The sequence below is a fragment of the Pseudopipra pipra genome, chromosome 5 (assembly GCF_036250125.1).
Source record: "Pseudopipra pipra isolate bDixPip1 chromosome 5, bDixPip1.hap1, whole genome shotgun sequence".
NCBI lineage: Eukaryota > Metazoa > Chordata > Aves > Passeriformes > Pipridae > Pseudopipra > Pseudopipra pipra.
Genome location: NC_087553.1, coordinates 36,503,589 through 36,529,297, shown reverse-complemented (window position 1 = coordinate 36,529,297; position 25,709 = coordinate 36,503,589). Strand labels below are relative to the sequence as shown.

Here is a 25,709-nt window from a genome sequence, read left to right as displayed (position 1 = left end):
ACCCCTGAACCTCAGGTAACAAATGCCAGCCTGTGTCTGTGAAACACATTAAAGTAGCTTCAGGGCTGTTGTCACTCATGCTGCCTGCCTGTTCCAGAAGTGCTATTAGGGCTGCTGGAGAGAAGATGAACGGAGTGTCTGGTAGCTTAGGTTTGGAGTGTTGGCACAGGCTCTTTTATGACGCGGCAACAAGTTGGTCGCCTATTAAGCCAGTAAAAATTGGAAACGGAGGCTCATTATCTGGCTGTCAGAGTTTGAATGCACTCACTGAGTTTTGATTAAACAACAGGGCCACTGTTCACAAACTTTCAAAATTCGAATATTCCTGAAAAACAAAACAAGTTCTTTCCCTTTACTCTTCAGTGAAATGACAGACTAGCTGCCAAATTTAACTCTTTTGTCATGAAATATGTGCCACCAACATTCACTCTGTCACTATAATATTCAGATTTGCTAATTAACGCCCTTGAGGGCTGTTAGGTGGGGAGCTGATGGTCAGAGTACGAATTCTTTCCACAATACTTTGTTCAGAGGGAGAGTCAAGATGATCAACCTATGTCTTGTGTAATATTCTCCAAGAGCAACACCCAGTTCAAAAAACATCAGTCTTACAGTTTTCTGACAGCACTTTTCTTTATTAAATTATCCTCCTAACTGCTGCCAAAAGCAGAAGTCTGCTATTAACAGAAGGCTGATGAAGAGCCCAGAAGGCAGGGTACTCTGCAAGCTTTGAGTATCCTTACTTTCTATTCTGAAATGTGTTCTTTAATCCTCTAAGCCGTTTTTTCCTTAACTGCAAGTGGAATGTATATACACCATTTTGACATAAACATATGTTAGAAAAATTGAAGCACTTTAATGCCCACATCCACCAAACTAATTTTTATGGCATGGCAATGTTTGACAAATAGAAAAGTTGTTGGGTTTTTTCAAGAACTTAAAAAGTGAAAGTAAATAAGCCTATAACAAACCTTGTCTCTGAAACTGCAAGCTTCTGGCAACACAGAAAGTGCTCTATGCTGAAAAACTGTAAATTCTGGGAAAACAGGTATGTGAAACTCAGTAAGAAATAAAGGCAAAATTAATGCAGCATTTCAGTCCCTTTTTTTCAATCCATAAATGTTCCCATTTATGTTCTCATTTACGTAGGTGGTGATATCCTATAGCTTTCACAAATTGACACACAGCATATTGCTGTGCAGATGGAAGAAATAACCATGATAAGTAGCAACAGAAGTGTCAAAAAGCCTTAAATATCTCAGGACAAAGAATATTTTCTCCATCCTTGCGTATACCTGGGCACATATATATATATATGTGCTGTTAGCAAAGATAATCACGCTCTAACCCACAGCCCTATATGACAATCTTTATAGTTATGTGATTTCTGCATGCAGGTTTTGCCATGCAGCTTGCACTGTGGTTTGTTTCTACATCTCCTTAAGCTGTGTTTTCATCATTCCAAATCTGCAGTAGCAGATAGTGTTCCAATCTGCCAGGTTCTTCTTTTTCTTTTCTGTATCCTTTGTGAAATAACATTCACAATGAATGTTATGAATGTTATGAAATAACATTTCACAAATGGCAAGTATCTTTGTCACAAAAAGAAAACGTAAGAAAGGGTAACCTGTATGTGGGGAAGTCCAATACTAGCCACTTGAGCAAAAAAGAAAAAAATTTTTTTACTTTTCCTTATTATTTTTCATCCATATTTAAAAAGCAGTGATAATCTATCCATGATGGATTGTAATGTTTTTCCACTCCCAGATTTATAAATAGGAATTTATAATGAAAAAGTTGTTAAAAGTATCATTATCTCAGACACATGTTCCTAATCAACAATGCATTAATTAGCAGTACTGAAAAATGCCTCAAAAGAGACAACTTTACTCTTGATGTCCCTGAAGTCATTCAACAGCTTCAGCAATAAAGTGGATAGTAACACAAATTACATGGATTTATGATCTATGGTGGTCATTTTTCTGACCTAAATAATAAAATATTATATAAGCCCTTAATTGTTAGGGAAGTTTTTTGGTTGTTCTTTTTTCATTTAAAAAGCCTTAGAAACCTCATATTTCCTTCTTGAGAGTGTAACGTTACAAGATATCAGTTGCTAGAAACTGTTGCATGGAGGCCTAACATGTCTTGTGAGCAACTCTGTATAAGCCACATCTGAAACACGTATCCTCTCCGGGGAGCTACTGTTCTCTCTGAACAGTACTCTTCTTCTTCAGAAGTTGGGTTTTGACATTATAAATGGGGCTTATTTTTGCAGCTGCCAAAGTTAAGCCCTTCCAGGCATATTTGTAGAAAAGCAGGGCATTCAGAGTCAGACTTTGTTCATTTAAAAATGAAATGAATTAGGCAATGTGCTCTACATGTTTGTCCCAAAGGCTAGTATTATTGCAATTTAACCAATGGCTGTCATTTACTGAAATACCAAAACACATATTTAATTTTAATGTTACTGCCACATCAGAATTGATAAGTTAGGTATGCAAATTTGATTTCAAATGAGAAATTAAATGGCTAATCAGCTGATCGCTACATTCATAGTATGTCATTAGCATTTTTGGTCTTACATTATTATTTATCTTTGACTACAGGGTAGCTTTACTCTCACAGCATGTTATTTAGCCCAATTGGTATTTTTCTTTTTATATTTAATTAAAACTTGTGAAAAAAAAAAGGCAGTTACAGGGGAAACCACCAAAATTACCGTTTTAAAATAACCTGGTATATACCTTGCAGAAGTAGAAAAAATGCTGGATAAACATGTCTGTGGATTTAAGAAATTGCACACGTGGCCTTCTGCACACAGTTCTTTCTATTCAACTAGAACTTTTGTATTTGCCATTGTGTGTTAAATTTATATGAATGGGGTAAAACAAATCAAAGGCAATAACTACTTGATTTTTACTTTTCCAGTATTTGACCTTTGAATTGGTTATCATTATTTTGAGCATTAATCATACTCACATGCTGCCAGGTGTTCCATTGAACTCATAAGAGGTTAGTCCTTGAGCATGTTAGGGAAGGTTTTTCTTGTATCTTGTTCTCTAGTTTGATCTTTAAGTTCTAGTCCTTGGATAATTGCTCTCTGTGGGAAGCATTAACAGATTGTTGGAATTTTTTTCCCCGTAACTTATTTTTTTCTATTGTAGATGGCTGGTAGAATGCTTAGAAGAATGTTCAAGGCTCTTATAAACCACTAACTTCTCTTTTTTAAAGGAGATCAGAATAGAGAAAGTTTGGAAGGAATATACATTTTCAGAACTATCCTTTTTGCTTAGAAACTCCAGCAGTTCTTGGCTTGGAGTCAAATTTGTCATTTAGTGAGGAGCAACTTCTTTATACATGAAAACCCACACACACACTGATAAGTCAATGTAGACAGCTCACATGTCTTGAAATTCCAGAGTATAAATGCCCTGAAAGTGTCATTTTCTCTGAATGTGTAGTGTGTGTGGGGGGGGATTTCTTCCTGCCATTGTAGCTCTGGGCTGCAGTGATTGTGCATGGTCTACACCCCCACATTGGGTGGGTTGTGTGCTTCTCCAGTTCTCTTCCTGACCCTTGATCTAGCAGTTTGCAAGATTAAACTAACCAGATCCTATGCACAGGGGACAAGGCAGAGCTGAGACAGAGACACTGAAAAGGTGGGTGGCAAACAGAGTAAGGAACTTAGGCTGTGAGTCAGACTGGGGAGCAAAACTGGGAGTTTGGCTTGGAGCTTTTGTCAGACATTTAAATGTTTCCAGGCAAGACCAGGAATCCCTGAGAACAATCAATGTGCTTGATCTGCCAAACAGCTTGGAGAGTGATTTAGGAGAGTGATCTAGGGACTGGTGAAGTTAGAAAAAAGAAGAAAAGGGTCTGAAAAGAAACTTCAGTGCCAACAGGAGAGCTTCTTAGGCAGTGATAGTGGGGGGTGAAGCTGAAGGAGATAACTGAAATTGATACAGAGTTTAGAATACAACTGGATGTCTAGGGTGGAAGACAAGGAAAATAAATCAAGCTACCAGAAAAGGAAAATGAGACTAGTTAATAAGACTACTGAATGAGAGAGAAGGCAGTGTGACAGTGAGCAGCAATGCACACAAGGAGAGGAGAGTTGGTTATGCAAAATGACCAGGAGTAGGATGAGAAATTAGAGTACTTCTGTGACTAATGAAGTGAGGAGCTTTGTCTTAGGAGCAACCAGGAGGACAGAGGAAGGTTGAGCAGCATGAGCATGCTGAATCAAGCTTGGAGCAGGTGGGGAACAAAGCACGAAAGTCTATTCCCAGTAAAGCACACTCTTCTATAGAGCCTGGCACTGGACCCCAGATCCAGGGCGTTTTGCTGTACTTTTCTTTCCAATATAGGCCAGGTTTCCATGACTTTGCAACATATGCTACCCCTGCCAGTTTTCTCTATTTATAGAAATAATAATAATGATGATGTGGCAGAATGATCTCCTTTAGATGTGATTGCACCTGATCAAAGACCCAGGAAGGTCTCGATTCCTACCAAGAGCTCAGACACCAGATACACATCAGGATTAAATTAAAGCTCATGTGTTACAGCATATTAGAGTATATAAACACTCGCAGTGTTCTGCACTGACATCTGTTTGATATTCTGTGCTTTTGCTGTGTTTGATAGACAGTACCAGTTCTCAAGCCAAAAATTATCATATCTACATGAGAAGTCAAAAGTTTGGTCAATTTATGATCTGGATCATACTCTCACATATGCAGTTGGGATTGTTAAGAGAATTTCATTTCAAGAAAACTGGGAACACCATGATGGCATACACAAAAATTTATTGGTTACAATAAACCATTAAGAGAATGCTGTCCAATAGATCTAGATGCGGTGGGACAGACTAGTGTCAACCTTAACACTATACTGAATTTTGACTCTTTTCCACACCTTGATAGTGGACCTCACCCTTAGTCCCCAGACACCTATGCCTGTGACAGTGATTTCCCTATTCTAGCTAAGTCTCATAAATCTTGACAGTGCTGAATAACTACCTACGCACCTTACAACTAAATCTTGTGAAGATTCACAAATTGCTATTCTTTCGCCTGTTTTTTTTAGGTAGCTATTTCAGAGCCTACCTATTAGATTAAGCTTTGCACAATATACTGGCAAAGGCACTGCCACCAGTACTTTTCCCAAATTCCAACCTCTAGAATATGCACCTAAGTGTGGGAAATGTAGCTTTAAGTATTAAACCAGGCGCTGTACTGTAATGACTTTAATAAAGGGTATTCTTTGGCTGAAAAAGCTCAGTGATTTCTGCTGAATTTTCCCCACTCTGACTAAAATACTTAAAACATTCAGTGGTAGTAGTATCAGAACTTAGATCTCTTGGTTTTGCACCTCTTACACATAACTGCATGTCCATGAATGCCCATTTATTAAGTTTGAAGCTTTTTCTGTTTCTCTAGTTCAATAAATATGTGTTTATTTCATGCAATGGGAAATAATTCCATTGAGGGTTTTTGAATTAACAAGTCTGTGAATTTTGCTCTTAGATGTTGTGCAGGGAACATGAGGCTACAGAACCTCATAAATGGACTGGGATCAGTCTATGGAATCTGACGTGTTGATCTATCCAGTGTTAAGCCAGCGGTTTGCACCGATACTCAGTGTTTTCATCCCTTGGCTTCCATAGCCTGACCTGAGACATGTACTTTGCATTCCAGGAGAACCATATGTACTTCACTACAATGGTTGCAGTAGCAGCTACACTTGGAGTGGATATGACCGTGCATAAGCCTGAGTACTTTCAACATTTAGGCTCATTTCAGACTGAGCACCCAAATGTTGGGAGCACTCCACGCCTGAGTTCTTTGGCTACCAGAGGGAATTAACAGTGCTCTTGACAGCTCTCATGGTTGCCCTGAGCATAGCATGAGTGAAACATCCAAATGGTATTGTGGAGAGTATAACAGAAAAACCTTTAAGGAGATTAAACTTCAGAACAATTTGGTTTATGTGTAGTTCCTGAATCCAAAACCTGAAAAATGAGGAGAAGGGAAAACAATCACAGTCAGCTCATTAAGTGAGGCAGAGGAAAAAAAAAAACCAAAATATATAATTGTTTAACTGGATATTACATCATGAGGTAGATGTGAATGATGTTGAGTACTCCAGCATTAATTTCTGCATTTCTAGACTTTGGAGTGTTAGACTTCATGACCTTTTAATGTAGATCTCTCTTTAGTTTTTTATATACAACTTTTAAAATCTGACAGATGGCAAGCTTTTGCAATTATTATCCCTTTATTTCCTCAGAATGTAGCCTAGTAGTTTGTAGAATAAATGCCTAAGGGAAATGTCGCTTTTTTCTGTAGTGCTAAGTCAGGCAACCATATGACTTCATAGGGCTTTTTCTGTTTGTGCTTTTTGTCATTCTGGGAAAGGGAGTTAGCTTGTCTCTGTATTATACTGCTGCTCTGCCTTAGGGAAAGACGGGACTTGGACAGGATCCAACTTTCATTTGGATTACGTCTCTCTTCCTTTCTCCCAGCATCACATTTGAAGTTCCTGTGTGGTGTGATCAAAACGCATATGATGCAGAGAGTCAGTCAGCTCTGCTACCATCAGCACAACTGTATACAATACAGATGGTACTAGGTATTATGGAGATACTATCTGACCATTAAAGAGAAGTAAAGCATCAAGTTTTTAATAAAACAGTTGTATCAGTGGGAGTGGAGAAACATTTTATCAGTGTAGACAAGGTAACACTTAGTAAAAAGCTTAAGGATTAATTTCTAAACTCTAGCTGATGTGGAGAAAGGAAAAGGAAAGTGTTTGTCTTCTGAAACCAAAAGGGTTTTCTTCCCAGGGCGCTGAACATTGTCACACAGCAAAATCTTCCTTTGGCTAGCATGCATTGCCTAACTCCAAAAATATTGCCCTAAAACAGTTTAGACAGAGGCTAAATCAGGCTTCCCAAAATTTGACCCTGCCTAGCACTGTCTTTGGAGCTAAGCAATGAAATTGAGAGCATCTCAATTTGTATGATGATGTATGATCAGACCCTTCCCTTCCCTCTCTCTTTCTCCGTCTTCAGATGTAACACAGCCCTTCAGTTGCAGTCTCCCTGTAGAATCTGTCTGGACCCTTTTTCGCTCTGTAAACTCAGCACATTCAGGTTTTGGTCTAGTTGGCAGGACTGCTGGCACATGAACTACTCTCAGTCCTCCTGATGTGCCTGGATTTGCCTGAAGGAAAAGAGTGTTGCTGTATGAACTAGTAAGTAGCAAGGGATAATCTTGACAAAAATAATTTCTACTAGCACTGTGAAATTGGGCATGATTTCTTTGATTACCTGTTTCAGAAATAATGTTTTTTCAAACTGCAGCAATGTGTGCAATGCCTACTCCGTTTAAGTTTTGAAAAACAATTATCATTCTGATGCTGTTTTCAGGTGCTTGTAGCTTTACTGAAGCATCTGAATTTCATTCTTCAACTTTTTCTGAAAGCTTCCCTACAAGTTATTTTTTCCACAAGGTAAAATGGAATAAAATCAAACTATATAAGTTTTAACAGCATATCACTTCCAAAAACTGGGTAGGTTTCCATTGTCACCTGAATTAAACTTTCTGGCTAAGTAATAAATTCCTCCTATGCCACAGAAAACTATTTTTCCCTTTTTAATTCTGCCAGAAAAAGTTTGTCTTGTATAATAAAATAGTGATGCTGTTCCACGTGAACCTAAGCACTATTGTTTGTTTAACCTATGATCCGATACAGCTTCCCAAAAGGATGATTACTCCAAAGCTGTCTAGACTTTTACAGGGTGTGAAGTGAGTGAAAATTCCCAGGGAGAAAGTGGAAGTTGATAGCTAATATCTAGTGTAATGGCCATAGGCTGTTTATTCTTGTCATATCATTAAAAAGGAAATATCCTGCATACAGTTAGTATTAACTATCCTCTGCTTAGTTATTGCAAAATCATGTTTATCAGGGAATTCAGCTGGCAGGCTCTCTAAGAACTCTTTTTGGAATTGTGGCCTTGAACAGCTCCCTTCTTGTTTTCAGTATGGAAGAAAAATTTCTACAAATGCTCCGCAAACTTGCTTTAGTATTGCAGCTAATAACAAAGAAATCTATGCAAGAGAGAAACACAGTTCTGCAATTGTTCCAAAACTATATTCTTTTTGGCAGTCAGTTCAGGCTTTGCCCTCTATCAAGTTATTTTGGAGACTACTTGATCTAACAAAACCCAAAGCATTCACTTGCTTTTTAAATGCTGCCTTGTTGTTTAACAAGCACCACCCTTTATCAAAGGAACAAGAAGCTTCTCCTGCACAAGTAACATGAAATGAAGTTGAAAAATTATCTGCCATTTGTGTGGGGGGGGAAAATTTATGAGATTTTTGTCATGGTCAACAGGGAAGATTAATGGAAGTTGGGACTTGAGTCAATCAGTGTTGAAACACACCGAACCAATTAATTAAATGGAAAGAGTTAGCAGCGCCAGTATCAATAAATACAAATGAATATTGATGCAGATTTGTAAGATTTGGAGTGGGGGAAATGAAAGAATGTAGAGAACAGAAAATGCTTAGAGGGAAAGAGTTTTACTACATTTCTGCTGATGATCTTCCAGAAGGATTTGGCACTGAAGGGAGTACTGTGCTAGGACCTCTACAGAAAAGCTGTATTATTTTTCTGTAATATATCTGCTCTGGATTTCTCTTATTTTTAAGTTGTAGTCTTCAGACAGCTTTACTCCTTTTGGGTTTGTGTTATTTATGTTATCGACTCATAATAGAGAACACACGTAAATTACTATGTTTAATTGCATGATTAAGGCAAAGTCCATGATTTGGAATCAGAAATGTACAGACCAAAACCACCATGGGATAGTTAATATATATGGATGTTGCCTTTTGCCCAGATCAATTATTCAAATGGTGGCAGTTCCTCATAACTGTATAATAAGACCATCCTTTTGACTGGGGAAATTTCTCTAGAATAGTTCACTTCCTGAATTTTTCAAGAGACCCTGTTTATAACTTGAGAAAAGAAGGTTATTGATGATGATACAAGTCTTAGAACTGCAATTAGGCAGGTCTCAAGAGATGTTTAGGTTTAACTAATGCCATAGATGTGTATTTGAAGAGCAGGAAAAAGTACTGGACAGTGCTTGAAGGGGGTCTGACTGTCACAGTGAGGAGTAAAATAGTGAAATACAAATACCGAGGATTAGTAAGTTGTGTACAAAGACATTAAATTTCTCACATCAAAGAAAGTGGTGCTCAAAACCAAATTCTAGAGTCTGGCGTGGTATAGGAAGAGTATCTTATTCAGATTAGAGAGTCTACAAAACTCTGGAAAAAAATAACTGGTTATAAAAATCATGGGGCATTTTTTGTCTTTCAAATGACTGAAAATGGGAATACAAACTCAGACAAAGAAAATGAATAATTTGTGTCTTTCTCCCCACTTCCTGGCCACAGCACTAGAAAAATAACTGAGAGATATACACACACTCATAAAATTTGGAAAAAAATAAGAAATTATCTTAAGAACTTGATGTCTGCATGGCAACTAGTTATCTTTGGGGTACAGATTGCTTTCATAAAGGAAAACTGCTGGAAGGGCTCAAAACAAGGTTCCTAGTATAGCATCTTAATTGAAATAAAGTGTCCCTCTGAGCTGGGATGTGTCCCTAAAAAACAGAAGAAAACAGAACAGAGCATCATGCAGTTAAATCCATCTTGTTGTATCTCAGCTTCAGGAAGTTGGTGGATGGTATGACCTCAGAGAAGTTCATCTCACTGCTAAGGGGAATTGTTCAGCTAAGTGAGAGCAGACAGGAAAACAAGCAAACAAACTACCACCAGCAACAACAACAACAAAAACCACTGCTTCTAATTACAGACTGAAGTGAAAAGGATCAAAATTAACTCTCTGGGCCTGATGCATTTGCTAATAAAATCATATATTCTACAACTAACACAATTGGGAGCAGTTTCAAATTTCATTTCTCTTTTCTAGTTCTAAGAGGCACCTTTTTATTGCTTTATAATGACATGAACATCAAAAATACTCAATATTTTCAGAAGTTAAGTAAGAAAATAAGCTTACTTGCTGCCTTCCCCACTTTCCCAGCAATGGAGCATCTGTATATAAATAAGAACACAGTTTTGACCAGTATTGTTAAAAATGAGGGGGTAATATCCATAGTTTAGCAAAGAAATAGATTTAAAATTTTAAATCTAGTGTGGTGGCAATAAGAAAACTGACTATGCCAAAAAGATTGGCACAAATACAACCACACGGTCTGCTGAATTTTCATTCCCTTCTTCATCCTTAGAACTCTTGAACTGACCTACTGCATCCCAACAACACCACAGAAGTGCACATAGCACATAGCAATGCTTTTGGGTTTAGATATCCTATTGTTTTCAGGCATGCTAAGTTTCATCAAGGCAACCATTCTAGTAGGCAATATATATGTGTGCTGAATCGTGTGAAAGTCAAGGTGCAGAAATGTGCTGGTTCTTTATAACATTTTTGCTGTTCTTCACAGAGCTAATATATTATATTGGCATGAACACTTGTACGACTGCACCTTCACTAGGGAAATCCTAATATTTCAACTTTTCTGGCATATTTAAAACATGCAAAATACTCTTTAAAAGGAAAAAATACCAATAAAAATCTCTCTTTATTATTCTCCTTTATCATTAAAAGAACACCAAGACTCTGAGGCTAGGGAAGGATACAGCAGAAGTCCTTTCTCAGCCACCCCTCAGATCTGTGCTTTCCTTGCCTGCTCATACCATCAGAGAAGAGCCTATTTAAAAAAAGAGGCTCTAATAATCTCTTGAGATTTTTCCTATTAATTGCATCCATGTGTAAGAATAGGAGGAATTTATAGGTAATACTTTATGCTTCATAACAGTTAAGAATGGATGAGAGTGTCAACTGTTTTTTGTGAATGTAACCCCCCTAAATCTCCATCAGTCATTAAGGAGAATTCATCAGAAAGTGAAAATGAACTAGTGAGAGTATGATTGTCATATGCAATAGAATCATAGACTGGTTGGGGTTGGAAGGGACCTTCAAGATCATCTAGTTCCAATCCCCTGCCATAGGGGTATAGTTTTGCTAGAGTTTTCTAATTTTAGAGTTTTATGCTATATTAATTCCTTATTAATTCCTCACTGTAGATTAACATAAACTGCATAATTCTTAGTGTATTATTAGAGTGTCTAGATGGCAAAGGGTGGCTTATACAAAATGAGACTTGTAGGTGCTCTTGATTTCTTCGCACTGTTGAACAGTTTGCTTAAAAGAAAAAGATAAAATCCTGTGTTCACCCTACATGAGAGCATAGAACTAGTGGAGATGTTTTTATGTTATGGTTGAAGAGAATTTCTGCACTGGATGCTGTTGGGAATGATGGAGTTTTGTCAGCTCCATGGTGTGTCTCTATTTAAGACACTGGGCTGGGAATTTCACCAAGAAATTCACCTTTAGGACTTCTGTCTTCCCTACATCTCAACCAAAAACTAAGCTAAACTAGTGGGAAACTACATAACCCACAGCCACAGTAATAACCAAGAATTTTTAATTTTAGAGCAGCGGTAAGCACCCAAATGACATTTTTAAGCATTTTGTGTTTGCTCAGAGAAGACTGGGTTATCAAAGTAAGGTTCTTATAAGTTAAGCTTTGTAACAGCTCAAGCAGACAGTTTTATCCGATCAGGATATGTGAGGAGTTTCTTCAAAGAACTCAAAAAATAAGCCCAGTGTCCTGATCCCCAATCTTATGCCCTGCAGAGGGGATGTATCCCAGTGGCTTCCTGCAGCAAGTGACAGTAAATGACACTTCTGTTCATTACCATATTAAATGGGACAGTGCTTTACACTCTTATTCAGAGACACTTTGCTGGATTGTTCAGCATAATTAGTTAAAAACATACTACTTTATCTTCAGCAGCACATAGCTGATTAATTTCCTAGCTTAGAAGACACAGCTGTGTGAGGATAAAAGCCTTCTTTGTTTGAATGAACAGAAAGTGTCTCATAGCTTTTCAAATTACTTCTTTTAAAGCAATCTAGGTAAATGAAGACAGAAATACCTGTTCAATATTTATTCATTGAAAAGCAGAAAGATTTCTGCTATGTCTTGTTTTTGAAACAATGTTAAAAGCTGTCCAAGTGTAAGTCTATTGAGTCTAATGAGTTGTCATCGGAGATGAATTTGGTCCTGGTATCTCTGTTTTCACCTGCCAGGAAAAAAATGTTTTTAATCTGACTTTACATATTAATCACTCACAGGCAAGGAGACAAGTCCTGGAACAATTCTGTCTTCTTTATATGGACTTTCTAATTCAGTTTGTTATATAATGAGGTGAGAGAAAAGTCAAGATCACTCCATTTTTGTAACAGCTTCGAGTCGATTCCACAGATTTTATCACGTTTATCCCCAAACTCAAGAATTTCTTGTTGGATTAATCATTGTCTAAGAAAATGTATAACTTTAAAAGTATATTTGGAGGATGGAAAAAGTAAAAACACTTTGGAAATTCATTAGCTGACTTGTGTGCAAGATTTTGTTTTAAAAGAAACTGGGAGCGCTTTTAAACATCTTGACCTTCAGATTGGTGGGAAAAGTGCTTCATTCATGCTCTGCCTAGATACCTCTGGCAAGATACCTCTGCCAGCCCTGAGAAAGTGGCATGCAGCATCTGGGCAAAGGGAACTCTGGACTGGCAGTGACCATGGAAGGGCTCAGGAGGCAAAGCTGTGCCCTCCTCAGGCCTCCCCTCAGATCATGCCTCCCTACACCAAACCTTCAGGCATGCCTGACAGGCTCTGGCTCCCTGCACCCAGATTAGAGGGAAATATTTTGTATTTAGAAAGCAGTCATCTTCCATCTACACTTACCCATGGCCTAATCCTTGGAAAATATGTAACTTGCACAGTCTCATGGCTTTCAAACTCAATGTCGATAGCATGCATCTTCTGGAGAGCTTTAATTTAAGACTAATTCTGACAGGCAGCCTATCTTGGAAATTTGGTTAAAATGATCTTTCTTGATCTGAAGAACTTTCCTCGTTAATGAAAACTTGTCTCTATTAGATGAATTAACTTGCCGATATAGTTGAAATTATTTGGTTTTTTGGCTTGTTCCAAACCCATAATGTTATATAATGGAGATTTAAAGATATTGCCGTTTCGAGATTGTTGTATTTTTGTGACTAATTTCTCTTTAAAAAAAGAGATTGGTTTCTCTTCCCTCACTGTGATGGAATAATTGGTGGGCTGGCATGAATGAGTCATGAGCTGCATACATCAGGGCTACTTGAGACAACTTAAAGTCCTTCAAACCTCAGTTGGTAATTAAAAATGAGATTATAGGTATGGTCCTTAAATTCTGATTAGAAATCACTTAAAATAATTATCGAAGCAACGAATGCAATTTGAAATATTCTCATCCTGGTAGGCAGCAACTAATCCAAGTTGGTGAGCAGAAATCTCCATAAAATATTCTCGAATGCAATAATGTAAAATTTCACATTATGCGTTTAAAAAGAAATTATTGCTCAGATATACAAGAGTAAACCAAAGTAGATGGAACCAAACCTCAGCAGTAAGTTAACAGTCATACAGTGTATAACATTATGTGTTATGTCCTCTGTTATACTATATAGAATTACTAATACTATATTGTCTTTAATATTTTAAATATCACTTTGATAAATCAGCTATATTTAGGCATAACTGCTCTAAATTCATTATCATTCATTTATTTCACTTGCAAAACACCCATATGATTTCATTATGTGAGCCTATTTGCACCCTCATCTCCTTAGATTTTAACCTGCTTTTTTCTTCATGTATCCAATTATTTCCTCCTTTTATTTTACCTGTTTTGATTTCTGCATCTGTGAAACTCTGATTGAGAATCACAGTTGTTTGGGAATGTACTGAGAAATATCTGCTTGGGCCCACTGTAAAGTCTGGGGATTGTTTTTTTGGAGATCCTTTACTTTCCCCCAAAATCTTCTAAACAGTAATGCACACATTATGGAGTACAGTTGTCATCTCAAGGCAACCTTCCATAAAGTATTGACCATTAGTGCACTATCTGTTCTACTGCATCACTCACATGATTCATCAAGAGCTGAGAAGGAACAGTTTGGTTTTTCTGGCTAGTACACAATCATCCTTAATGTATTTGCTAAGATTTAAATTCAGTGTCAAGTATTGCAAGGATTTCAGACAATGCAATGTCATTAAAAGCTTTTGTACTGACAGTGTCTTTATCGAAGGCTATAGTTTAAGCAATATGTATCTTACAGCTTCCTATTATGATTTTTTTTTGTTCATTCCCACCTGCTTTTGCTTAGAATCCACATTGCCTTGGAAATAGATTTGCAGACTTGTCCTGTGCTTATCATTGTGTAGGAGGCAGAGCAGTACTGTGACCATATTTTATTTTTGCAGTGAACCAGTTTTTGCTTCTTCTCCAAGTCTGTGAGCTATCAGGATTTGTAAGGGAAAAGAGAAAAAAAAGAAATTAAGTAACTTTCTGTCAACAGAAATGAGAGCAGCAACCTGTATTTGTGCTCCTCCTGAATTATTATTTTTTTAATTATAAGGTATGACAGGATGAGAAGAGAGCTTCTTCTGAAAATGTATAAGAAGTTACATCCATCTCTAGGGCACATTCATGCTCTTTTCCAGGAGGGCTATGTTCATTTGATGGAGCCACATGCACACCTTTTGTCCCAGCTGTTTCCTGTTGTGGTTTGTGTTGACCCATTTTATTTTGTACTACAGAAGACCAGGAAAACATTGGCAGGATTACATGCATATGTTAAAAGTTCCATAAACATAGGGAAGGATTTTTGTATGTGAATTTTGCTGACCCAAGGACCAAACTGACTCTCAGAAAGCTGCAGCCTAAGGATGTCAGAGCACATCTTCCTCTTTGACACTCATGCCTGTCCATAGAGGGTGACTGTGAAAGGCTATGGCTTTGAAGTGTCCTCATGCCCTTGTGCTACCCAGAAAGGTGGTGGAGTCACCATCCCTGGAACTGTTCAAGAAATAACTGGACATGGCACTTAGTGCTATGGTTTGGTGGTGTTTGGTCAAAGGCTGGACTTGATGATCTCAGAGGTCTTTTACAATCTTAATGATTCTATGATGTGAGAAGGAAGCCTTTGGAATCAATTGACTTACCTATGGAGAGCTGTAGGTCAATTCAGTAAAGGAGCACACAAGAAATACATGTTAATTCTTTATTTTGGGCTTTTTTAGGCTTAGATAGGTTTCTTATAATTATTATAAAATAAAAATCAAAGGGACAGAAGAAAAATGCCTATTTCAAGATATTTCACCTAGAACTTCTAGCCATGCATATGCTAGTTTGTATTCATATCTCTTACTGATCTCTATAGAAGAAAAAAAGTACTGCAAATTTCCTTGACTGAACGAGGTAAAATTACTTTTTAGGTGTATTAAGTTGAAATATGTGTGTTTAGTGGTAGACTATCTGGCTATATATTTATAGATCTTTACATCACTTTACATACTTTTTTATAGATATAGATCTTTACATAGTTTTTCTGTCCTTAAAAATATAGGTGCTCAAAAGTTCTTTGTAGAATGTGTCATAAAAGGCAACAGTCAAACAGCACAGGTATGCAGCTGCTGGAGCTCTTAACAATATTTATTTTATCTTTATAAATATATATTTATTTTGCAGTTAATCTCTAACTTCTTTTTCCTTTTGAGATGACTGAAAAAATAGGGGAAGGTAAACTACTTACCGATTTATGACTTTTTTTTTTTAAATGAGGTAGATATTCCTCTAGAACCTTGTGAATGTGTCAGAATATTTTGACCACTTGTTCTGTATACTATATCTTTTTCCTTTACTGTCTGAAGCTGTTGACTTCTAGGAAATCCATGTTGAAGACCCTCCCATAAGGACTGTTTCATGGCAAGCTTATAATTAGTAAGTCAATGAATTTCTGATGCATGATAGAAAATATTTTCATTCTTGATTTGTTACAGAAACAAGCTTCGAATGAGTTAGATAAAGACTAATAATAAACATACATAAAAATGTGCTATAGTCTAATGAAATATTGAGATTGAATTGTGTGCTTTATTTTATTTCTTCCTTCCCTCAACTTCATGGGTATGTTGCATTCTAAAGAGATCCATTATAAAGCAGAGCACCTCAATTTAATAGGTATGCAACATAACATCAGCTTTGGAAAACTGTCATTCTTACATTGCACCTTTGCCAAAACATTGCTATCAAATTTAGAAAAACTAATTTAGAATTTTTAATAGAGAATGTCAGAAACAAATCAGAGCTTGTTGATGAAGTTTTCATGTAAGATCTATTATAGCTGAGAATCCCAGATTCTCAAACATCACTTTTCTTGCTGAGCCAGCTTTTAAACCAAAACACATGGTGTTGGCTAGATTACACAATTCCCAGTGGAGTAATAATGAGACACAGGGAAAAAAGTCCTTGCTCCACTCTGTGTCCAGCTTCCCCCTTTGAACTCTCATTTAGCACCTCACATGGGATGCACCTGGCTTGCTTTCAAGCCTTTCCACAAATACATAATTTTCTACAAAAGGCTTCAGTCCTACTGGCTCCACTGTAGATTTCTAACATAAAGTCACACCCTTACCGCCCAACAAATTGGACATGACATTTACTGGGTGGCTTCAGTTGTTCCTTCTAGCCAGGAGGAAAACATCAGAGTATGGCCAGTACATGTCCACAGGAAGTGCACTCAGTGTCTGCACAAACTTTTGCTTCCAGTCTGGGAACATGAACGATGATAAAGAGCTACAAGAAGACCTCTGATCCCTTCTAATATCTACTCCTGTCAGGGAATTTATTCTCTCCAACAGAAACTGTTGCCACTCCGAACCACATCTGGGGCCACCTCAGCAGCCGCAACTGGTAATTTCTGCAGATCCTTCTTTTAGACAAGGTGTGAAATCAGCCTGTGAGTGCAAGGCCAGAGCAGCACTTGATGCACCAAGCAGAGTTCCAGCACAGGATGTTCTGACTCACTGTCCCCACGGGGCTGTCTGGTCTCTGGCCTGGTGCTTCTCACTGCCCTCTGTCTCCTCATCCTTTTTCCACCCTGCTGCCTTCAAAGGACCTTGCACAAATGTTTTGGCTCTTTTCCTTGAGGTCTGTGTAAGTACATTTCCAGGAGTCTTTCTTCCTCCATTTTTGAGTCCTGAGACCCTAATCTATGCCTGTGTCATTTAATTCCTGACTTATTTAAAGATATGATCTGTACTTGTTGGCAGAAATGTAAGTTTTGATCTGAAGCAATGGGTTAACATGTTTTGTGTGTTGTGTACTACCAGCAGAGACTACAACATATAAAGAGTAGTGCTTCACAATTAAAGACATTGCAGCAGCACAGCCCTCCATGACATTACATACTCTAATAGAGGAATACTATACAAAAAAAAAAATTACTGCTGAAAAATCCTATTCACTATGCACAAAATTAGCATTTAATATATGCTCAGATGTCTATAAAAATTAATGAAATGTCAATTTGAGATCTGAAAATACATTGTTAGATTATATTTTAATATGAGCAGGTGAAGATGAAATACATTCCATATAGTGAAATAAACAGAAAAGTCTGCAGCACTTGCTTGCCAAGCATACTTGCAAATTATTGCATTCAAGTTGAAGGGGTGAAGTATTTAGGCCATCTGAAAACTAATACCATTTTTAGCAGGATGCATGGTAAAAAGGATACACTGCTTCAACTGAGAGATGCATTCTTATTTCCATAAGAGTCAAAATTAAGAGGAATTACTGACAGAGATTTCAGCACCTTCTGTTGGTACAGTCTGATGATAAAGTGTGCTAATGGAAATCAAACAGTATGAGTTGAAAGTAGCTGTAATCTTAATGCCCATTGACAGCTCTAAAATCACTGACATTAACTGTAATATAATTCAGACAGGAGAGGGTTTAAGCCATTGATGGGAAGATGGGGAAAGGGGGAATTAAATCACATTTTCTTTGGGAAGCTGCATGTGATACAGTGCTTTGTCTTTCATACCTGCTCTCCTACTAAAAAGAAATCTCAAAATTAGTAGTAGTAGTAGTAGTAGTAGTAGTAGTAGTAGTAGTAGTAGTAGTAGTAGTAGTAGTAGTAGTAGTAGTAGTAATATTGGCCAGTTTCAACTACATTTGGCAGAAAACTAAAGTTTTCGGGGCTAATTAACTTTGTCAACTCTTATGCAGCCATGACACCTTTACAGTAGCCCCAGAAGAAAAGGCTGATGTTAGCTCACCAAGCAATGCTGAGTCTTATAAATGGCCTCCATATGCTTTGATATTTCTTATACCCTCTAACACAACAATCAGCCACAGGGCATTGACCTGTAGGAAGACAGACCATTGGGTTTGGTGGCTGCTGAACTAGTGCTTTAGTGAGATGTTGCTGACAAATTTAATGCTAAAGTGTCAGTAGAAATATGGCATTTCAGTGTATCTTGTGAAATAGCTGAGTGTTGATTTTATTTTATTTTAAATCAACTTTGTATTCATAAGTGACTTGTTGAACAATATACACAACACAACACTTTCATGCTTTCCTAACAGAAGAAAGCAAGTTGCCACCCATGCCTTTTCTGTCTGAAGCTGTAACACTGGTTCTGTGGTTATAATTCCATCTTAAAAACTGATATACAGAACTATTTTCATGAAATCCAGGATTAGGAGTGTCAGGGAAAGAAATGAGCAAGAATACGAGATGTTAGGCAAAACTGTTGCTAAGAAGGGTCACTCTTTATCAGTCTCCAAAAGCTGGTAGTTGAACTTTAAAGGTTGTGTATGCTTCAGAAGGCAAAAGCTATGCTTCAGCAAATCTTAGGCTAAGTGACAATAATCTTAAATGTATATTGCCCATTTCTATAAAAAGAGCAGTGAAAAAAAACCCAAACCATCAAAAAACCTTAAAATCATGCTTGCCTAAGGATTTAGGAAAAAAGGTGACTTGTGGGTGGATGAGATTTAAGCATCATATAAATAAGCTAAGTGTCCTGAGGCAACTTGAATCTCTTTAAGAAATGGAATTGACACAGAGGAATCAACGGTTATAGCAAAGCTTACAGACACTCTTCTGGAATAAGTAATGAAAAAAAGATCATTTCTGACTTGGCAATCGAACGTTATATGCAGTCTTAAAGACAACAAAGGACAGCATTGCTGTATCTCATTGATAATGTGTTGTGGCCTTGTGATATCTTTATTTTTACAGAATTTCTGCCTGAGGGTTCAAGTACATTAAGGTCAATTACTTGAGTATCATTTTTGTCTTTTATGTCTCACAGAAATTGCTTTGCAATGACAATTAAATATATCCACTCAAGGAAAAAGTGTAGGTAAAAACAGGACAAGGTCTAAGATACATTAAATATCACACAGTTTTAATAAGAATATATTTAGCAGCATGTGAATATTATTTACTATAAAGTACACACCTGGAGTACTGTGTCCAGTTCTGGGCCCCTCAGTTCAGGAAGGACATTGAGGTGCTGGAGCAGGTCCAGAGAAGAGCAACAAGGGTGGTGAAGGGACTCGAGCACAAGTCCTAAGAGGAGAGGCTGAGGGAGCTTAGGGTTGTTTAGCCTGGAGAAGAGGAGGCTCAGGGGAGACCTCATCACTCTCTACAACTCCCTGAAAGGAGGTTGGAACCAAGTGGGGGTTGGTTTCTTCTCCCAGGCAGCTATCAGTCAGACAAGAGGGCATGGTCTTAAGCTGTGCCAGGGGAGGTTTAGGTTGGATATTAGGAGGAAATTCTTTACAGAGAGGGTAATCAGGCATTGGAATGGGCTGCCCAGGGAAGTGGCGGATTCTCCATCCCTGTAGGTTTTTAAGATGAGATTGGATGTGGCACTTAGTGCCATGGTCTAGTAACCACGGCAGTGTTGGATCAAGGGTTGGACTTGATGATCTGAGAGGTCTTTTCTATGATTCTGTGATTCTATCATAAGAAAATCTTCAGATACAGCATTCAGGATTCTTGACAATATCAAGCAATCATACTTGGAAATGAAGTTACTTTCCTTCTCAGTATTCTTTTCAAGAAGCACTTTTCAAGAGAAGCTGCTTTGATATTTATTTAAGCAGTTAGAAAATAAAGCCTCAGGTTGTGACAATACATGCATATCACTAGCTTTTCCTTCAAATTGACAGCCAGTGCATCCTTTCAACAAGTCTCAGATAATTTGTAGTTAACTGGCCACATTAAATATTTAAACTCTCACAATTAGTATTTGCTCTTTTCAAGGGAAGATACTTTGCTACATCTTGCTCTCCTTCAGACTTTCAGTTCATACTGACAAAAGGAGTTAACACTTTACTAAGGTTTCAGCCCTGCTGTCCATCACTTTACCTTCTGATAAATAGGAGCAATTTACCTAGTGACCAGAAAATGTATTCTATTCAGAAAGAAGATATGACAGTCAAAAGAATTGCAGTGGCTACAGAAGTGTATGCTCTCCCCGGCCATGTGAGTTTGCAGATCTTCTTTCCTTGACTGTTTTTGATAAGTTTAGCACAATTCAGATCCTATTTCTGATGTGGGGCCATAAGACTATTCCTATAGTGTTTACCTGCTAGAGCTCTGTTAGAAAGTCTCTTACAGTTTCCTTTGTTTAGCATTTGTCTTTCATGTCTAGACTGCTGGAAACCCTGAGGCATAGGCCTAAGGCAAAATGATCATGCTATTCTTGCTGGAATCAGGAAAGTGAGCATCTCCCAAGTGAAGATAGTTTCCCTTTCCTTCCTTTTCTTCATCTTTAAATTTTGTTCTTTTGTCCAATGTAATATCAAATATGTAAACTGTGGCACGTAACTATTATTCAAGTGAAAAAACCCCATCTTTCTGCATTGTTTATTCTATTCTTGCATTTTGTTTCTTCCTTTAAATCTTCCTTAAGAGGCTTTCAGAAATCCATTTAGTTTGACTCAATTTGAAATATAAATAGCAAACAGATCACTGTCCCAAATATCATGTGTGCAACTCTCTTTAGCACCTAAAGAGCAGCCGGTATGTGCCTGGCACATGCACAGGGACGGGAGTCTCTGCAGACTAAGCTGATTTAGACACACATCATGAGACCAACACGTCAGTCAATTGCCAGTTTATACACTGAAAAACTCCTAACTGGTAGTAAAGGAGAAAAGTTAATGATAAATTACCATGGAGTAAATTTTTGCTTACTCCATGGTCATGTATATTTTTATCATGTTACAAGTTAACTTCTTAATGGCTCCTGCAGTAACACATTCTGTTAAGTAAAGATCAGTATTTCCCTAGAGGAAGAGATCTGTATCACTGTTAAAGTACCTGTCTTTTCTACCAGATCTTTAATGTAAAGATTTTTAAGAAAACAGATCAATTTAGTTATTGTGATTTTAATACACTTCACCCTTGTTTCTGGGCTATGTTATGTCTTAAATTACCAAAAATATTACGTGGAGGATAACCTGTGTACTCTTATCTCACTTATGCTTCTGCATGGTTCAAGATGTCTTGGAGTTGTAAATCCTGGCCTAAAATCATGCAGGCTCAATCTGTTCGTATCACTATCTTTTTTATCTTTGCAGAGACATGGAAAGCTTATATGTAGAACTGATAGGATTCAGGAGGTATTGTTATCAAAAATAAATGGCTGAAAATAAATTTATGCTTTAGCAAGAGATATTTGTTTAATAAATTCTATAACATTTTCCAACAATGTAACAATGTCTTAGACTTCTTTATTTAATGATTAAATCACAGTGCATGATCTATACAACAAAATCACATCCAGAAAAAGTTTTATTATTTTATATCTTTGCATAGGAGCATCTATTTTGATATTATGCTTCTAAGGAAGACCACCTGTCTTCAGGTCCAATTTTTGAATGGGTAAAGATATATCCATTAATATGATTTGACCCAATGATTAAACTTCAGAATAAAGAAGGAAAATAAATTACTTGTTTCAAAAGAGGTTTGAAAAAGGTTATTTTTCTATTCCCTTGTGATATCAGCAAGCCATGTTCAGTTGCCTGAAACACTTTGTAGGAGTCAAGTTTGAGTTTTCTCCTCAGTTGTCTGGAATAAACAGACTGAAGATCCAGAGTGCAGGCAAGGTGAGAAGGGACATGTAGGCACAATGCTCAGAAACTGGCAGTTGTTCACTTTTCCAGTAGCTTAGTCCAGTTAGCTCTTCACTTTTCACTGTAGCAGATACATTTACTCTCAATTTTCTGATCGTCACACTAAAGTACTTGCATGAAGATTTATTATGTGGGTGAAAAGAATGTGACTTCTTTTCCAAAATAGAGACACAGGTAAAAAGAAAGCTGATTTGTTAACTTTCGTTCCTGGTGTCAAACTTCGTGCTCAGAATTCTGAAGCTGATTTTACGTAGCATTTTTACTTCTCTTGGAAGATGTTATCTTTAAGTGAGCCTTACCATTCCAGTTACTATATCTTTAAAAAGACCTCCAAAGAAGGCATATTTCAACACTTTTGCATTTTAGAAGTGTAGTGTATGCTACAGGTCATGTTGGAAAAAGAAAATGTACTACCTACTAGAAGCCATTTTGATCATGGAACTTTATACAGCATTCTTTTTTTCTGATCATAATCCGCTGCATCACGAAAATAGTTTTTTATCAGTATTAATTTTTGTTACAAGCAGGTGAAGCAAGAAAATGTATTAATGAGGTGGTATAAAGTAGGATTAAGTGGAATCATTCCTCAAGGATTATCAGAACAACCTTGTATCTCACACAGCCTTATATCATTATATCATGTGGAAACAGCTTCTATTTTATGAGATTATTTTTACTTCCTAACCCTTACCCTCTCTCATTACTACAGACACGTTTTGCTTGATGTTAGTAATTTAACCACTTAGTAGCTTAACTACTCTGCATTTAGCCTTACGAGGCATTTTGACTTCATCTGATTTTTTAAACATGATTTAACTATTAACCACTACATCATCATTTTATTTTTACATTTAGATAATATTTTCCATTTTCTTCCCCATGTAGATTAGTAAAGCTCTTTTAACATGATATGGTGCAGGGGGTTTCTGTGCCTGAGTTTTGGTAGTGGGGGGGTTACAGGGGTGGCTGCTGTTAGAAGCTGCTAGAAGCTTCCCCTGTCCAGTGGAGCCAATGCCAGCCAGCCAAGGCCAAGGCCAAGGCCAAGCCAATCAGGAGTAATAGTAATGCCTCTGTGAAAACACATTTAAGAAGAGAAAGATATTGCACAGAAAGAATTCCAGACAGGGAAGAGCAGAGCAAGAACATGGGAACAACAACCCAGGTCAGTGCAAAAGGAGGGGCAGGAGGTGCTCCAGGACCGTGGTGCAGCCCATGGTGAAGCAGCTGTGCCCCTGCAGCCCATGGAGCACCATCAGAGTGCAGAGACCCACCTGCAGCCCATGGAGGAGCCCATGCTGGAGCAGGTGGATATCTGTGATCCTGTGGGAGGCCCAGGATGGAGCAGTGTCGTGCCAGAGACTGGTAGTCCCTGGAGAGAGGAGCCCAAGCTGGAGCAGGTTTTTTTTCCAGGGTAAAACTTGTGGCCCCTGTGGGGGACCCACACCAGTACAGCTCATTTGTCAAGGACTGTACCCCGTGGAGGAGTGACCCACGGGACAGCAGTTTCATGAAGAACTGTTGCCTGTGGGATGGAATCACACCAGAGAGGTCCATCAAGGACTGTCTCCTGTGGGAGGGACCCCATGGGAGCAGGGAGAGGACTCCTCTCCCTGAGCAGTGACAGAAACAACAACTGACCGTAACCCGCATTCCCTGTCCCCCTGCACTGCTGGGGGGGAGGAGGGAGAACATGGATGGAAGGGAAGGGTGGGGGGAAGGTGTTTTTAAAATTATTTTACTTCTCACTCTTTTGCTCCGATCCTGTTTGTAATAAATTTAAGTAATAACCCCACTTTGAGTCTATTTTGCCCATGAAGGTAATCAGTCACTGACCTCTCCCAGCTCTTATCTCAACTCATGAATCCTCAGCTGGTTTTTTTTCTCTTCTCTCTCCAGTTGCAGAGGAGAATGAGAGTGTGGCTTTAGTGGGTACCTGGCATCTAGCCAGGGTCAACCCGCTACACACGGTAATTTTTTTCTCCTTGAACTGATGTCTGTTAAAGGTTTTTTTAACAGCAAGTTGTTGCAATGTGTCCTGCATATTCAAGACCATAAATGCAAGAAGATGCTTAGAAGATCATCTGAAAGAAGTATCAAATATCTGTCAATGCATACAGCATTTTTGATGACATAATTCTTGGCCAAGATGAATGATTTTTCCATTTTTGTCCTGTTCTTTAAGTAGAATACCAAACCCATTTATATATCTGTGCCTGTGACATTAAAAAACAGTTGTGATTCTTAAGGAACTGTTGAGAACCTGAGCTGATTGAGCAGAGGCTAGCAAGGTAACCACCTGCTCAGCATGCTAGAGAAGTCTCAAACTGCATAGTCAGCGTAAACCTTAGTTTATCCAAGAATTATAACAGCCTAATTCTAGATATGACACAAGTGCTGTGTGTGATACATCATAATAGTTTATCTGTATATTCAATTGTCTAATATGCATTTGGCTGATAGTTGGAAAATTAATCAAGGCTGTACATCTCTAAGCCATGTCACCATTCTGAGTTCAATGTGCTCCTTTCTGATGGAAAATTCATGATCCTTAAAGATCCATCCATTGTCCAAAGTTAAGATCAGCTGCAAATAACATGTAATTTCCAAAAATTTTCAATGCTGACAGCTCAATAACCTTCCTAAGAAATCTCTTTCATTGCTTGCCTCTTCTTACAGGCAATTTCCACCCAAACCAAAATGCCCAGCCTAAGGCCTTGCTTTGCATTTACGAGATTTTCATCCTACTACGTCTTCTCAGAGCAGCAGGGACAAGGTATGAGGACTTCCTAGATTAAAGTGTTCAACAATTCTCATCAGCTATTAGCATTAGGAAGCCTCCACCTGGTCAAGCTCTGCACAGCCAGGGAAAACAAAGACAATTACAGTGTCAGTGTTTTCTAAATAGCCACTTTTGCAGAAAATGGCTTTTCTTTTATCTAATAAAAGTGTGGTTGAATGTAATTTTGTTCTTTTAAGTAAACTGTTTTCTAAAAGAGATACAATTACCAAATCACAACTCAATCTGTAAAGAGACAACGTTCAACAGGTTCCAAGAAGTAGACCCAGGATTATCTTTTGTGTTTTTCAAAGCAGTCTTTCAAGTGACACTGCACAGTAACAACTGAGTTGCATTCTTTGTACATAAACTTAGTCCTTTGAGATTTGCAGCATCAGATAGCCCTCTCATCTTCTTTTGTTGTTAGTAGAAAGTAGAGGGACTGAATTGTTTTCTGGCTGCTCATGTCTCTCCACTGACTAGAGATAAAACCTTGACAACAATCTATGACTGGCCAGGACATTTTTTATCTTTCACTAAAGGAAGCTTTTAAGATCAATCCTATTTGTAAAGTTGTAGTTCTCTGGTAAATCTTGAGAGGATTCCAGCTATTCCTCCAATCCCTACAAAACTCCAGAGCCTCTCCAGCTGATTTTCTTCTTTATTGAAAGAAGACCTTTGTCCAACCCTATAGAGTTCTACTCACTTCTCTCT

The 25,709-nt window shown here is 37.8% G+C and overlaps 1 long non-coding RNA gene across 4 annotated transcripts in view; it reads right to left on the bottom strand.

Annotated features, from left to right (window-relative positions):
* The window catches only part of LOC135414622 (uncharacterized), a 132,135-nt gene that overhangs the window by 21,220 nt on the left and 85,206 nt on the right, over positions 1-25,709 (bottom strand). For 2 of the 4 annotated variants that reach the window (XR_010430747.1, XR_010430745.1), the window contains exon 1: positions 972-6,348. The exons of 1 other annotated variant lie outside the window; for it this stretch is intronic. This is a non-coding gene — a long non-coding RNA (uncharacterized LOC135414622). Of the gene's footprint in view, positions 1-971; positions 6,349-25,709 lie in introns of those variants that run through there. One more of the 4 variants, XR_010430746.1, reaches the window with a different exon arrangement.